Consider the following 14,437-nt stretch of genomic DNA (forward strand, 5'->3'; position numbering starts at 1 on the left):
CATTACTTTTGATTTTAATGAAATTTGAAGATGTTAATAATTATGAAATCATGAAACTAATCTAAAAAATGTAGGTGTTAAGAAACCAAACTGAGGAAATTACAATTCCTGTGCCTTCTTAAATTTCTTAAACAAAACAGGAAACTCTTTTGGTAATTTAAAAAGAATATGATAATATATTTAAGGAAATCATTAAGTATATATGCTAGCACTTGTACATTCCTGATTTTATTCCCCTCCAGGTCCACCCTCCAAGATCTTATGGATGATGAATTTGGGAAATCTGTGAACCACAGCTGAAGAAGAAAGGGTAGAAAGGAAAGTAAGAAATCATAAACTATATTTTAATTTCAAACACTTACTTAAAAAGTACTTTGAAAATCTAAAAAAAAAACTTGAAATGACAATAATGATACATGGAAAACAGTATATTTGAAAGGTAAAGCAATAAGCTAAGTACATACATTTGAATTACAAAAATATACACTTCTACGAGTAGGTAAAAACAATCAAAATTAGACTTTACATTTTGTTCAAGTTTATCATGGAATATCTTATAAAAGGGGGGAAGAAGAAAGTGATCAAATTGATTATGTTGTATGATACAGTGAATTCCAAGAAGCCTTGATTGTAGAATAAAACACAAAATGTGGGGAGGAGATAGTTTTGTCCAAACGTTTGTTACTTTTCAAAAACTAAGATTCCACACTATCAACACACACACACACACACACACACACACACACACACACACACACACGGTAATTTGTATCTATTCAGTTACATATTTATGTATCCATAGAGATTTGAATGTGATGAATACATGTTTGGCAACGTCGAAGAGTCATGAAATTTGAAATGTTGCACATGCAAACATTTCAAGGTAAACACCTAAATTGAAAAAGCAAATGAGATCAGACTCACAAGGAGGACTCACAAACTTTAGCTATTCTTTGAAATATGGAACTCAAAAATCCTTGCACCTAAACATAATTTTGGGAGAGAACTCAGAACACAAAATATTTGGTGCCCCAGGAGATCACTCCTTCTATGAATTTTGTTAATAAAATAGACTATAATATTTGAGATAAATTTACAGGGTAGAAATCTCAATACTCTCTACATTACAAACTATTAATTACAGCTAATGTCACCAATGTGGTTGTTAAAAAACAAACAAGGAAAGCAAAAAATAAAAAATAAAAAAATAAAAATTAAACAGCTATAGGAGAATAAGAGCTTAATTTTCTACTGATGAGCAATAAAGTTGTCTTAAAATGACATGAAAATGATTCTGATTCCCATGTTTTCCTTAAACACATGGAAAAGCATACCTAAAATTTTAAACTTTAACAAATGCATGGTTTTATAACCAATGTGTAACACATGCAATTTTGTTCTGTCTTAATTTGGTTTCCCATTTCTCTGATAAATATACACTTACAAAGTAAATTTTAACAAAAAATATTTTCTATAATTAATTTGCCACTGTATTGCCCAAATTGAAGCACCAAGAGCGTCCAAGTCAAGAACAGAGAGAACTAATCAATATAATTTCCGACGGAACTACCCATAGACTAGCCTATTCTAAACAATTTCTCATTGACTGCCTCTTTTCAACTCATTCGAAATATTGTCAAATTAACAATAACAACTAAACCGCACAATTTACTGATTAAAAATATTAATGTAGCACGGAAATGTCCTGTTCTGTATGTGATGTTTATCTATCTTTTACATTTTTCTTCACATCTCTCATGTTATATTACCTACTAAAGTGTAGACTGTTTAAAAGAGAAAGATTTTATATTCAACAATAGTTTTGATTTGTTTGATCTGATTCTGAAAAGATATGTGGTGTAAAAATGTGCTAAAGATTAGTAGAAACAATAAATATTTATGTGAACAATACCCTAGGTTATATTTGATATTTATGATTACATTCCAATTTTAAAATTAACATAATGTGTAATTATTAGACATTATTATATTATGATATTGTCACTTACTATTTTGTTTGCCCCAGTATCTATATATACTTTGCAATGAGAGTTTTAACTTTAAATTATCTAATTTTAAGTTATCTGATTACTATTTGTAAATTATCATATTATATTATTATCAGTATTTTATTAGATAACACATTCAAGCATGACACTTTAGACTAGTAAAGAGTTTGTTAGTTCGTACCCAAACTATAAGTCCACAAGTACCTATTTTTATTTTCTATGCTTGGAAAAAGGGCCCAATATATTAAACATTTACCTGAATGATAGACTATATAATCATAGGCTTGTAAATAACGAAGTAGCATATATAAAAAGTGGCTATTTTAGTTATTATCCAACCTACAACTAACTCACCTGTAACTGTGTAGCTCTCATTGAAGACTCAGAATTATTCTTCTCACACCATTTTATTCTTTTCTCTAACATAGACTTTGACAGTCACAATTGATTATTTATCCTTTATACTTACTTGAAACAACCTCTTTCAACTATGTGAGTTGCATTGAATACATATATCAAAAGGAAAAGGATTTAATTATTCATCAGCATGGACCAGCCTTTTTGATGTTATCCAAATAATTAATTTTCATTGATTTAGAAAATTTTTTACTTTGCATAGAAGACAAGTCAAAAGTGGATCAATATTATCCCTATCCTGCTCACAACATAGTGTTTTTAATTCATTTTCCCAATTCTGTATCTTACATTTGTCACTGAAGTTCATGAGTATGTGATGGTTCAGAAGTTAAAAGTAATGCAAAGTTGTCTTCTGTAAATTCACCTTTCTGTGAACATTTTGAAGAATCCTATATACTTACAAACTTTATGGAAATTATTAATAACTAAAATGCAACAAATAGGAAATGTAAAAGTCACAGCATGCTCTATCAAGTAGACTTGTGGAAAGATATCCATGATCCAGAGACAGGAGAGATGCAGACTAAATAAAATACATAGTACATGAGATCTTTCTGGTGGAATTAAATTCAGTTCAAGTGTTAGAGGCATTGATTATAGATGTACCAATTAAATAGTACTGTTGGATAAAATGTATTTTAAGAAAATATTGATATTTTCATAGGTAATGAAATGAAAGCCTAACAATACATTCAACAGAAACCTAGCACTATACCAGCTTAAATACATACATACATACATACATACATACATACATACATACATACATATGCATAAACCCAAAAACTAAAACATAAAGCCCATAGCTTTTCTTATGTAGTTGCAGAGATTGCAGAAATTTTCTAAAGAATGTGGGCTATTGTCAGTATTTTTATTTTTCCACAAGACCTTGAGGCTAAGATAATACACACATTGTTCCCATGACATAAAACAATCAATCAAGTTAGTATGCTCAGGAAAGTTACACACTGCTAACTAGCTTTCATAGTAATGAAAGACACTATGTAGGCTTCCTCAACAGGCTGACCCAATGGTAAACACTATGAACTATGTTAGTGACCTATATGACAAGATGTGCTTATGGAAGTACTAATTAAATACTATTGAAAAGGAGATAGATAATCAATTTTTTTAATAAAACACTGAAATTTTTCATAGGAAATGGAATAAAAGCCTACCAAGAGATTCAATAGAAATCTAGCATTGCACCAGCTTTGAAGAAATATATAGAAATATATATATATATATATATATATATATATATATATATATATATCCTAAAACAGGGATAATGCTTCTTATGAAGCCATAGGCTTTCTTTTTTTTTTTCTTTTTTTTTTCCTTTTTTTTTTTTATTAACTTGAGTATTTCTTATATACATTTCGAGTGTTATTCCCTTTCCCGGTTTCCGGGCAAACATCCCCCTCCCCCCTCCCCTCCCTTATGGGTGTTCCCCTCCCAACCCTCCGCCCATTGCCGCCCTCCCCCCATAGACTAGTTCACTGGGGGTTCAGTCTTAGCAGGACCCAGGGCTTCCCCTTCCACTGGTGCTCTTACTAGGATATTCATTGCTACCTATGAGGTCAGAGTCCAGGGTCAGTCCATGTATAGTCTTTAGGTAGTGGCTTAGTCCCTGGAAGCTCTGGTTGCTTGGCATTGTTGTACTTTTGGGGTCTCGAGCCCCTTCAAGCTCTTCCAGTTCTTTCTCTGATTCCTTCAATAGGGGACCTATTCTCAGTTCAGTGGTTTGCTGCTGGCATTCGCCTCTGTATTTGCTGTATTCTGGCTGTGTCTCTCAGGAGAGATCTACATCCGGCTCCTGTCGGTCTGCACTTCTTTGCTTCATCCATCTTGTCTAATTGGGTGGCTGTATATGTATGGGCCACATGTGGGGCAGGCTCTGAATGGGTGTTCCTTCAGTCTCTGTTTTAATCTTTGCCTCTCCCTTCCCTGCCAAGGGTATTCTTTTTCCTCATTTAAAGAAGGAGTGAAGCATTCACATTTTGATCATCCGTTTTAAGTTTCATTTGTTCTAGGGATCTAGGGTAATTCAAGCATTTGGGCTAATAGCCACTTATCAATGAGTGCATACCATGTATGTCTTTCTGTGATTGGGTTAGCTCACTCAGGATGATATTTTCCAGTTCCAACCATTTGCCTACGAATTTCATAAACTCGTTGTTTTTGATAGCTGAGTAATATTCCATTGTGTAGATGTACCACATTTTCTGTATCCATTCCTCTGTTGAAGGGCATCTGGGTTCTTTCCAGTTTCTGGCTATTATAAATAAGGCTGCGATGAACATAGTGGAGCACGTGTCTCTTTTATATGTTGAGGCATCTTTTGGGTATATGCCCAAGAGAGGTATAGCTGGATCCTCAGGCAGTTCAATGTCCAATTTTCTGAGGAACCTCCAGACTGATTTCCAGAATGGTTTTACCAGTCTGCAATCCCACCAACAATGGAGGAGTGTTCCTCTTTCTCCACATCCTCGCCAGCATCTGCTGTCACCTGAGTTTTTGATCTTAGCCATTCTCACTGGTGTGAGGTGAAATCTCAGGGTTGTTTTGATTTGCATTTCCCTTATTGCTAAAGATGTTGAACATTTCTTTAGGTGTTTCTCAGCCATTCGGCATTCCTCAGCTGTGAATTCTTTGTTTAGCTCTGAACCCCATTTTTTAATAGGGTTATTTGTTTCTCTGCGGTCTAACTTCTTGAGTTCTTTGTATATTTTGGATATAAGGCCTCTATCTGTTGTAGGATTGGGAAAGATCTTTTCCCAATCTGTTGGTTGCCGTTTTGTCCTAACCACAGTGTCCTTTGCCTTACAGAAGCTTTGCAGTTTTATGAGATCCCATTTGTCGATTCTTGATCTTAGAGCATAAGCCATTGGTGTTTTGTTCAGGAAATTTTTTCCAGTGCCCATGTGTTCCAGATGCTTCCCTAGTTTTTCTTCTATTAGTTTGAGTGTGTCTGGTTTGATGTGGAGGTCCTCGATCCACTTGGACTTAAGCTTTGTACAGGGTGATAAGCATGGATCGATCTGCATTCTTCTACATGTTGCCCTCCAGTTGAACCAGCACCATTTGCTGAAAATGCAGTCTTTTTTCCATTGGATGGTTTTGGCTCCTTTGTCAAAAATCAAGTGATCATAGGTGTGTGGGTTCATTTCTGGGTCTTCAATTCTATTCCATTGGTCTATCTGTCTGTCTCTGTACCAATACCATGCAGTTTTTATCACTATTGCTCTGTAATACTGCTTGAGTTCAGGGATAGTGATTCCCCCTGAAGTCCTTTTATTGTTGAGGATAGCTTTAGCTATCCTGGGTTTTTTGTTATTCCAGATGAATTTGCAAATTGTTCTGTCTAACTCTTTGAAGAATTGGATTGGTATTTTGATGGGGATTGCATTGAATCTGTAGATTGCTTTTGGTAAAATGGCCATTTTTACTATATTAATCCTGCCAATCCATGAGCATGGGAGATCTTTCCATCTTCTGAGGTCTTCTTCAATTTCTTTCCTCAGTGTCTTGAAATTCTTATTGTACAGATCTTTACTTGCTTGGTTAAAGTCACACCGAGGTACTTTATATTATTTGGGTCTATTATGAAGGGTGTCGTTTCCCTAATTTCTTTCTCGGCTTGTTCTCTTTTGTATAGAGGAAGGCAACTGATTTATTTGAGTTAATTTTATACCCAGCCACTTTGCTGAAGTTGTTTATCAGCTTTAGTAGTTCTCTGGTGGAACTTTTGGGATCACTTAAATATACTATCATGTCATCTGCAAATAGTGATATTTTGACCTCTTCTTTTCCGATCTGTATCCCCTTGATCTCCTTTTGTTGTCTGATTGCTCTGGCTAGAACTTCAAGAACTATATTGAATAAGTAGGGAGAGAGTGGGCAGCCTTGTCTAGTCCCTGATTTTAGTGGGATTGCTTCAAGTTTCTCTCCATTTAGTTTAATGTTAGCAACTGGTTTGCTGTATATGGCTTTTACTATGTTTAGGTATGGGCCTTGAATTCCTATTCTTTCCAGGACTTTTATCATGAAGGGGTGTTGAATTTTGTCAAATGCTTTCTCAGCATCTAATGCAATGATCATGTGGTTCTGTTCTTTCACTTTGTTTATATAATGGATCACGTTGATGGTTTTCCGTATATTAAACCATCCCTGCATGCCTGGGATGAAGCCTACTTGATCATGGTGGATGATTGTTTTGATGTGCTCTTGAATTCGGTTTGCCAGAATTTTATTGAGTATTTTTGCGTCGATATTCATAAGGGAAATTGGTCTGAAGTTCTCTTTCTTTGTTGTGTCTTTGTGTGGTTTAGGTATAAGAGTAATTGTGGCTTCGTAGAAGGAATTCGGTAGGGCTCCATCTGTTTCAATTTTGTGGAATAGTTTGGATAATATTGGTATGAGGTCTTCTATGAAGGTTTGATAGAATTCTGCACTAAACCCGTCTGGACCTGGGCTCTTTTTGGTTGGGAGACCTTTAATGACTGCTTCTATTTCCTTAGGAGTTATGGGGTTGTTTAACTGGTTTATCTGTTCCTGATTTAACTTCGATACCTGGTATCTGTCTAGGAAATTGTCCATTTCCTGAAGATTTTCAAATTTTGTTGAATATAGGTTTTTATAGTAAGATCTGATGATTTTTTGAATTTCCTCTGAATCTGTAGTTATGTCTCCCTTTTCATTTCTGATTTTGTTAATTTGGACGCACTCTCTGTGTCCTCTCGTTAGTCTGGCTAAGGGTTTATCTATCTTGTTGATTTTCTCAAAGAACCAACTTTTGGTTCTGTTGATTCTTTCTATGGTCCTTTTTGTTTCTGCTTGGTTGATTTCAGCTCTGAGTTTGATTATTTCCTGCCTTCTACTCCTCCTGGGTGTATTTGCTTCTTTTTGTTCTAGAGCTTTTAGGTGTGCTGTCAAGCTGCTGACATATGCTCTTTCCTGTTTCTTTCTGCAGGCACTCAGCGCTATGAGTTTTCCTCTTAGCACAGCTTTCATTGTGTCCCATAAGTTTGAGTATGTTGTATCTTCATTTTCATTAAATTCTAAAAAGTTTTTAATTTCTTTCTTTATTTCTTCCTTGACCAGGTTATCATTGAGTAGAGCATTGTTCAATTTCCACGTATATGTGGGCATTCTTCCCTTATTGTTATTGAAGTCCAGTTTTAGGCCGTGGTGGTCCGATAGGACGCATGGGATTATTTCTATCTTTCTGTACCTGTTGAGGCCCGTTTTTTGACCAATTATATGGTCAATTTTGGAGAAAGTACCATGAGGAGCTGAGAAGAAGGTATATCCTTTTGCTTTAGGATAGAATGTTCTATAAATATCCGTTAAGTCCATTTGGCTCATGACTTCTCTTAGTCTGTCGACATCACTGTTTAATTTCTGTTTCCATGATCTGTCCATTGATGAGAGTGGGGTGTTGAAATCTCCCACTATATTGTGTGAGGTGCAATGTGTGTTTTGAGCTTTAGTAAGGTTTCTTTTACGTATGTAGGTGCCCTTGTATTTGGGGCATAGATATTTAGGATTGAGAGTTCATCTTGGTGGATTTTTCCTTTGATGAATATGAAGTGTCCTTCCTTATCTTTTTTGATGACTTTTAGTTGGAAATTGATTTTATTTGATATTAGAATGGCTACTCCAGCTTGCTTCTTCTGACCATTTGCTTGGAAAGTTGTTTTCCAGCCTTTCACTCTGAGATAGTGTCTGTCTTTGTCTCTGAGGTGTGTTTCCTGTAGGCAGCAGAATGCAGGGTCCTCGTTGCGTATCCAGTTTGTTAATCTATGTCTTTTTATTGGGGAGTTGAGGCCATTGATGTTTAGAGATATTAAGGAATAGTGATTATTGCTTCCCGTTATATTCATATTTGGATGTGAGGTTATGTTTGTGTGCTTTTATTCTCTTTGTTTTGTTGCCAAGACGATTAGTTTCTTGCTTCTTCTAGGGTATAGCTTGCCTCCTTATGTTGGGCTTTACCATTTATTATCCTTTGTAGTGCTGGATTTGTAGAAAGATATTGTGTAAATTTGGTTTTGTCATGGAATATCTTGGTTTCTCCATCAATGTTAATTGAGAGTTTTGCTGGATACAGTAACCTGGGCTGGCATTTGTGTTCTCTTAGGGTCTGTATAACATCAGTCCAGGATCTTCTGGCCTTCATAGTTTCTGGCGAGAAGTCTGCTGTGATTCTGATAGGTCTCCCTTTATATGTTACTTGACCTTTTTCCCTTACTGCTTTTAATATTCTTTCTTTATTTTGTGCGTTTGGTGTTTTGACAATTATGTGACGGGAGGTGTTTCTTTTCTGGTCCAATCTATTTGGAGTTCTGTAGGCTTCTTGTATGTCTATGGGTATCTCTTTTTTTAGGTTAGGGAAGTTTTCTTCTATGATTTTGTTGAAGATATTTACTGGTCCTTTGAGCTGGGAGTCTTCACTCTCTTCTATACCTATTATCCTTAGGTTTGATCTTCTCATTGAGTCCTGGATTTCCTGTATGTTTTGGACCAGTAGCTTTTTCCGCTTTACATTATGTTTGACAGTTGAGTCAATGATTTCTATGGAATCTTCTGCTCCTGAGATTCTCTCTTCCATCTCTTGTATTCTGTTGGTGAAGCTTGAAAAATATGGAACGCTTCACGAATTTGCGTGTCATCCTTGCGCAGGGGCCATGCTAATCTTCTCTGTATCGTTCCAATTTTAGTATATGTGCTGCCGAAGCGAGCACGGCCATAGGCTTTCAAATTACAAGCCTGGAACATACAATGAAGAAACAGTAGCACAGATGTTACAGGGGTATCCAGCTGCTTCAGATTGGATATTAGGCCTATTCCATATGCACTAAATATCTCTGGCACTGGATATATGATCAAGAACCCAGAGTTATGGGGCTTAAAACCCCAAGGAATAAACATACTACTATTCTAAATGAACACAACACCAGGCAACGTATATTCCAAATTGCATACCTATTCCCACAGAGTAGTACAGTATTCTTTAGTAGATGAATCATTGTTCAGTGAACAGTGTTTAACACATAAATAACAACTTGACTAAATAATTATATAACTAATATATATATATATATATATATATATATATATATATATATGTCTTACAAGTGGAAAAATCTGAACCATCTTCCAACACTTAGTGGCCAAAATGTAATTAAGAGAAGTCAAAGAATTTAAAAGCCTGAAATTAAGAAGTTCCAGTGTGTAAGAAGTCTTGTGATTAAGACGGGGTCATTCATTGTATTTATAAGCTCACCAAAAATGTGTTTGCCTTCATGAGAGCTGCACTATACCAGGTCAGTTAATATCTTAGAAAGAACTTGGGTGGATTCACAGACCAGGGCCACTAACTGATGAGCTGTTGATAGTAGATAGCTTTGCCAGGAAGAGAGCAGCAGTATTCTTTAAGAGCATCGCCCCTGGAAGGTTGACCAAGCTTCTGATGATGATCCCACGGCAAAGTTTTGACCAGCACAATTTAGAATCTATGGTTTATTGATAAAATATAATGAAGAAAAAAGGAAGTTGAAAAGATTAAGAGATGGATTTGAAAGAAATTAGGGAAAGAGCTGGAGATGTAAATAACATCAAATGGATTACATGAAATTCTCATAAGAATAATGTGAAGTAGCCAATGAAGCCAACATTTTCCTCTGTGATTCTAAAAATATACATTTTAAAAGTAGTAGAAAGACAGGAAATGTACTCAGAAAAATGCAATTATAACATGAAATATTTGATCTTCAATATTTTAGATGTGGACTGAGTCAAATTGATTAGTCAATACAGAGGTAGAATGAGTAGAAATATGATCTTGTCTACTTAACAGGCATTTGAAAGTGATAAAGGAAAACTGATTATATTTGATTTTAATTTTTTGTATGCACAGTTAAATATGTACATTCCAGTGGTATTCATTAATTTGTTCAGTAAACACACATTTAATATTCTTAAAAATCAGTTTTATTTAATCTGTAGATATAACCATAAATAAAGTTGCTTGGGTTCGGTCCCCAGCTCCGACAAAAAGAAAAGGAAAAAAAAGTTGCAATTTTCAAGTTGCTTACATTTGAGTAGAAAAAGAAATAACAGAAAATACTATCTAGGGCACAAAAAATGCTAAATATTAAAACAAGCATGCAGAATACAAATCTACTGTAGAAGGAAAGGACATGATAAGAGTTGAACAAGGTAATTAATATAAAGGGAATAGGTTTATTTGATGAAGGTTCTCTATATGAAGAAAAATGTAAACTAAGATATACAAAGGCTGGTTTGAAATTATCAAACATGCCACTATAGCTAAATCTGACTTAAAAGATAGAGTTACAGACATAAAGTCAACCAAAGCAAGAATCTTGATTTCTAAGACCCTGTGATCATAGATAAAGATTTGCATTTTGTTTTGTGTAAGATTGAAAACCATTAACTGACAGTAATTTTAAAAGATTAATGATTGATAATTGTTCATAACTCTGGAATGAAGGAAACCCATTTGAGCCTTGTTATTAGAAACCCCCTGTGGGTAATGATGATTTTAACTCATATTATAAGAAAGACAAAAAGGAAAACATTTTCTTGAAGATGTTTTCAGAAATAACACTGAAAACAAATACATGAAAGTTGTGAATATGGAATATAAAGAAATAAAGGGGAAGTATGGCAAGTTTATTTTAATGTATTGAAAAAATTTGAGAACGACTCTGTGATGTAGAGATTAAAACACCATAAAAGGAGTAGATACATAGGATAGTACCAGACTACACAGTGGTAGACATAAATATTGCTCAAATTGGGGAAAAGTTTAAAGGTTCCATAATATATTTTATACTATAATTTTATTAGCATTTAAAAGATGTTTAGATGTGATGGCTAATGCTGATTATCAGCCTAGTAGAACATAGAATTACCTAGTAGAAAATCCTCTAGGGGTTGCATGTGAGGCAGTATTAAGATTAGGTTATTTGAAGTGAGAGGCCCTATTCTAGCTGAGATGTATGCCTTGGGTCTAGACTCTGTTGTATAGACTCTGTTGCCTTGGGTTACTGCTATCATGACTTTTGTGATATGATGGATAGTACACATTTACTGTGGCCCCCAAATAAATACTATTTGTTGTAAATCACCAGTGTCAGGAAAATAACAGTTCAGAAAATGGGTGTTAGAGGCAGAGTCAATTCTGTGATGATCTGGGCCTTGTGGTCTGAAGCCTTCAAAACTAGCTTAAGAAACAAATTTGCTAGGATTTACAAAATAGTTATATAAAAACCTAGAATATCATTAGTAGAGCTTAATGAATGAATGTATGAAAATCAATCTTCAAAATCCATTATAAAAACAAACTCACAAAAAACACATGATCATGTCATTTGATGCTAAAAACGCCTTTAACAAAATCCAATCCCTTCATGTGAAATATCTTAAAGAGATCAGAAATTCAAGGATTCTATCTAAACATAATCAAAGCAATATCCAGTCAACTTCAAAATAAATGGATAGAAACTTGAAGCAATCTCACTAAAATCAGGGATTAGACAAGGCTCTCACTCTCTCCCTATCTATTCAATATAATCCTTGAAGTTCTTGCTAGAATAATAAGACAACTAAAGGAGATGAAGGGAATAAAATTTCCAAAGGATGAGGTCAAAGTATCACTGTTTGCATATGATATTATAAAATTCTTGAGTCCCCCTCAAATTTCTACCAGAGACTTCCTACAGCTGATAAACAACTTCACCAAAGTGACTTGATACAAATTTGTCAAAGCAGTCAGTAGCCCTTCTTTACATAAATGATAAATATTCTGAGAAAGAAATTAAAGAAGCAACACCCACCAAAATAGACACAAATAGTATAAAATGTCTTGATGTAACTCTAACCTAGTAAGTAAAGTATCTCTATGACAAGACCTTCCAGTCTCTGAAGAAAGAAATCAAAGATCTCAGAAGATGGAAAGACTTCCCATGCTCATGGATTGGCAGGATCAATATACTGAAAATGGCTGTCTTGCCAAAAGCAATCTATTCATTGCAATCCCAATAAACATTCCAACTCAATTCTTCATAGATTTAGAAAGAACAATTTGCAAATTCTTCTGGAATAACAAAAACAAAAACTAAAAAACAGGATACCGAAAACTATTCTCAACAAGAAAAGCACTTCTGGGGAATCACCATCCCTGACCTCATGTTGTATTACAGAGCAATAGTGATTTAAAAACTGTATGGTATTGATACAGAGACTGGCAGGTAGATAAATTGAATAGAATTGAAGACCCAGAAATGAACCCACACACCTATGGTCACTTGATCTTTGACAAAGGAGCTAAAACTATCCAATGTAAAAAAAAAAAAAAAAAAAGACAGCATTTTCAACAAATGGTGTTGGTTCAACTGGAGGTCAGCATGTAGAAAAATGCAAATTGATCCATTCCCATCTCCTTGTACAAAGGTCAAGTCCAAGTAGATCAAGGACCTCCAAATAAAACCATACACACTCAAACTAATAGAAGAGAAAAAGGGGTGAAGAGCCTCAAACACATGGGCACAGGAGAAAATTTTCTGAACAGAATACCAATGGAATGTACTCTAAGATCAAAAGAAAAATGGGACCTCATAAAATTAGGAAAATGACACTCTTCACGATAGTCACCAACAATATAAAATACTTTAGTGTGACTCTACCTAAGCAAGTGAAAGACCTGTATGAGAAGAACTTCTCTGTAAAAAGATATTGAGGAAGATATCAGAAGGTGGAAAGAATTTCCATGATCATGTATGGGATCAATACAGGCAAATGATCATCTTATCAAAATCCATCTACATATTCAATCCAACTCCCATCAAAATTCCAACATAATTTTTTACAGACCTTGAAAAAAACAATTATCAACTCCAGATTTGAAAAGAAAAAAACAAAACAAAACAACACAGCCAACAATAACAACAACAACAAAATACTAGGATAGACAGAACAATCCTGAACAATGAAAAACTTCTGGAGGAATCACAATCTCTGACCTCAAGTTGTGCTACAGAGCAACAGTGATAAAGATCACATGGTATTGGTACAGAGACAGACAGATGATCAATGGAATGGAATCAAAGACCCAAAAGTAAATCCACACACCTATAGACACTCAGTTTTTATCAATGAAGTCAAAACTATACAGTAGGAAAAACACATAATGTTTGAAAACCACGAACCTGAAATTGAAATGATGATTAAATTATGCCATGCTAGAAAACAGATAGAAAAAATGTTCAGGCTAAAACTGGATGCACATAAATGCTATGACAACCAGGGACTCAATGAACAGTCTCCATCATGACTGGCAGCAGAATGAGGCAACACCAACCTCATGATACTGGTTTGTAAAGTAGAAGATGGGTACACTATGAAGTCTTTTGTTTTGATTCTAAGGAGCCACTGAAGCCAGGCAATGTATGGCACTGTCAAAGTCGAAGCAAAGAGGCCCAAAGAGAAAAGCACTGCATGAAGAGGTTCACCTGAATACTAACTTTAGTGGAGATCGTAGAATGTCTGAGATGTCCAAACCTTCACATATCTGTCAAAGAATGATTCAGGTTTGTAGTGAGACTGACCAAAGACAGGGGCTATGTATGTTACAAGGATGGTGCAACTCTAGGCCTTCGGGTCAGAAATAGTTTTAGTAAAGACACCAATACATCACGGAACTTCAGGATTTGCTGTTTGTCTTGCAGTGGTTTGATCTTGCTTTGTGCTCATCATTCTTTGTGATTTTCAGATTTAATGCCTTTAAAATTATAAAGTGTACCTTTATCTTTTTCTTCTAGAAGTATGTAAGTTTATATTATTGGTGCTTACACTTAAGAGAATATCGTGGGAGGGTCTCTGAGTCTAACTTTTCATCTTAGACTGGACATATTTTACATTTTCAAGTAGACATTATGAAATATGAGAGTTAAAGAGTAAAGGACATGCCTCATAATTCA

The 14,437-nt window shown here is 34.9% G+C and overlaps 1 protein-coding gene and 1 non-coding gene across 2 annotated transcripts in view; both read right to left on the minus strand.

The window, feature by feature from the left end:
• The window catches only part of Klhl1 (kelch-like family member 1), a 429,891-nt gene that overhangs the window by 290,387 nt on the left and 125,067 nt on the right, over positions 1-14,437 (minus strand).
• On the minus strand, positions 9,069-9,175 carry LOC120097292 (U6 spliceosomal RNA). Its single transcript, XR_015639164.1, has one exon. It is a non-coding gene; the product is annotated as a U6 spliceosomal RNA (small nuclear RNA).

This window comes from Rattus norvegicus, chromosome 15 (genome assembly GCF_021556685.1).
Source record: "Rattus norvegicus strain SHRSP/BbbUtx chromosome 15, alternate assembly SHRSP_T2T, whole genome shotgun sequence".
Classification (NCBI taxonomy): domain Eukaryota; kingdom Metazoa; phylum Chordata; class Mammalia; order Rodentia; family Muridae; genus Rattus; species Rattus norvegicus.